This window comes from Hylaeus anthracinus, unplaced genomic scaffold, assembly GCF_026225885.1.
Source record: "Hylaeus anthracinus isolate JK02 unplaced genomic scaffold, UHH_iyHylAnth1.0_haploid 3, whole genome shotgun sequence".
In the NCBI taxonomy this organism is placed as follows: Eukaryota; Metazoa; Arthropoda; class Insecta; order Hymenoptera; family Colletidae; genus Hylaeus; species Hylaeus anthracinus.
In genome coordinates this window covers 7,340,967-7,343,799 of record NW_026535284.1, presented here as the reverse complement: position 1 = coordinate 7,343,799, position 2,833 = coordinate 7,340,967, and the positions used below count along the sequence as shown (strand labels likewise).

Genomic DNA, 2,833 nt, shown 5'->3' with positions numbered 1-2,833 from the left:
TTTTTCAATGGAGTAAAGGAAGAAGTAAAGAAACTTAATAGATAGTAGAACTGGATCTTTTTTAAATGTAGTACCTTCTTAGGTTTTCTATTGGAATTTTACGTCAGGTTTTAGAGGTAAATATTTTTCAATGGAGTAAAGAAAGAAGTAAGGAAACTTAATAAATAGTAGAACTGGATCTTTTTTAAATGTAGTACCTTCTTAGGTTTTCTATTGGAATTTTACGTCAGGCTTTAGAGGTAAATATTTTTCAATGGAGTAAAGGAAGAAGTAAAGAAACTTAATAGATAGTAGAACTGGATCTTTTTTAAATGTAGTACCTTCTTAGGTTTTCTATTGGAATTTTACGTCAGGCTTTAAGGGTAAATATTTTTCAATGTAGTAAAGAAAGAAGTAAGGAAACTTAATAAATAGTAGAACTGGATCTTTTTCAAATGTAGTACCTTCTTAGGTTTTCTATCGGAACTCCCTTTGTATTATAAAATAGAAATTCCACGTTAGAGGATAATTTACGTAAGGGTCTAAAAGTAAATATTTTTCAATGTAGTAAAGGAAGAAATAGGGAAACTTAACACTTTATCTACCGGGCATTTAGAAACAGTCTTTAATTAAAAAAGAATTTTCTACAGTAGCATATGCCAATCTAGGCTGGCAATAATTCCTCCATACTGTTATTAAGTACATTGGAAGTCAAGTCTGTTACCAAACACTGAACATTGTAAGTAGACAATTATCAACACAGTAAATAAATTCGAGTAACTAAATATTGCAATTAAAAAGCCTATAAACAGGCTCACGGTAAATGAAGTTTTAAGGAGAAATACTAGGTGGACACGTTTGTTTGACGCGCACTGTACATGAACATGCTAACGCCCCTCGTCGCGGGTGCACTCTCTGCTTTTCACGGCATGCTCTACCTGCTATTCGAGGAATGACGCGCTCTCTTATAATGATTCGCGTAAATGTCAACGGTAGAAACGTTTTGCACGATCGTCTAGACGCGTTCCTTTTGCGATTGAAAATCCACTCCATTAGCAGTACCCTATTAACATAATTATTGACACGAATCGGCGAGATACGTGGCTCGGGTAAGCACCATGCAAATCGATCGCATATTTTACACCGCTGCTCGTTTCTTACGTTATCATCGTACTACGCTACGTGCGCTCTCTGCATTCGACGATTCCGTCATTCATGGTTCTTCTATTTCGATATTTTAACAGAAAGCGTTTCGTCTGTTAATCGCTAATGTGTTTGTATCATTTTCTTCTTGGAAAATGTTCAAAAGAGGAAACCAGACAAACATATCGGCAAGCACCTATCTTAATCTGGCAGGACCAAGACTGCAGAATCAAGTTCAAGTTTATCGGACTTAGTGGAATATTTAGTACTTATATTGTACTAATTTGTACCGCCGAAAGAAATTTTGTACCTCGTACTGTTTTTGAAAAAAATCGCGGCGCTGTTAGTTCAACGTTACGCTAGCGGCTGAAAATGTTAAAAATTAATATAAATGAAAAAATCGAAGCGGATACATTTAGTACTGAATTTGTACTAATTTGTACCGCCAAAAGAAATTTTGTACCTGTTACCGTTTTCAAGAATATCGTAATATTAATGTTAAGCTAGCAGCGCCACGATTTTTTCGTAAACGGCACGAGGTACAAGATTACTGTTGGCGGTACAAATTAGTACAAAATAAGTAGTAAATATTTCACTAAGTCCGATATGAGTACGAGGTATAAAATTTCTTTTGGCGGTACAAATTAGTACAATATAAGTACTAAATATTCCACTAAGTCCGATAAACTTAAACTTGATTCTGCAGTCTTGGTCCTGCCAGATTAAGAGAGGTGCTTGCCGGTATATTTGTCTCGTGTCCTCTTTTGAACATTTTCCAAGAAGAAAATGATACAAACGCATAGCAATTAACAGACGAAACGGTTTCTGTTAAAATGTAAAAATGAAAGAACCATGGTTCGGCGAGCTTCAGATTTATTCGAAGCATAGGGTTTTTGCCCATCACTGCTATAGATCTCCGTGATCGAGCCACGGACCTGTCGATCCCACTAACAAATGGCGTAGATTTTTAACCAACTTCGAACAGGAGGAGGTTACTCAATTCGATATGGTGGTTTCTTTTCTTTTTTTTTTAATCTAAACAGTAGTCCACGCGATATTTTTCTCTACTGTTAATCTGATTTCCTAGCTTATATAAAAGAGGAATAGAAATTTCCGTTGCGGTCAAAGGTTTCGTCCTTGGCACTCCAGAGGCGCCCCTGAGGCGACTTACGGTGCGTTCGAAGGTAGTCATGCAGCGCAAATCTTCGAGTGGATGGGTATAAGGCCTGTAGCTTCTTTGGAACGTTCTCGAAATCGGCGAAAATACGCGCCGAAGAAGAGATATGCAAGGTTCAACCGATCGTAAATTACGAGGCACAGCTCGCCACTTGAATCTTCCTAATCTCTACCAAAGCATTCTGCGTTCTTTTCCTCTGCCGTTTCGCCTTCACTTTTCTTCTTATTACCACGGACAATTCCAAGGCTTAAAGTTCAAGTTTAATTTGCGACAACTAAATTGGCATATGCTACTGTAGAAAATTCTTTTTAAATTATAGACTGTTTCTAAATAGCCCGGTAGATAAAGTGTTAAGTTTCCCTACTTCTTTCTTTACTATATTGAAAAATATTTACCTCCAGAGCCTGATACAAAATATCCTCTAACGTGGAATTTCTATTTTATAATACAAAGGGAGTTCCAATAGAAAACCTAAGAAGGTACTACATTTGAAAAAGATCCAGTTCTACTATATATTAAGTTTCCTTACTTCTT

The 2,833-nt window shown here is 36.5% G+C and overlaps 1 protein-coding gene across 2 annotated transcripts in view; it reads right to left on the bottom strand.

The window, feature by feature from the left end:
* LOC128894156 (serine/threonine-protein phosphatase 2A 56 kDa regulatory subunit epsilon isoform) overlaps nt 1–2,833 on the bottom strand; it is a 31,179-nt gene that overhangs the window by 18,702 nt on the left and 9,644 nt on the right. The window lies entirely within an intron of this gene.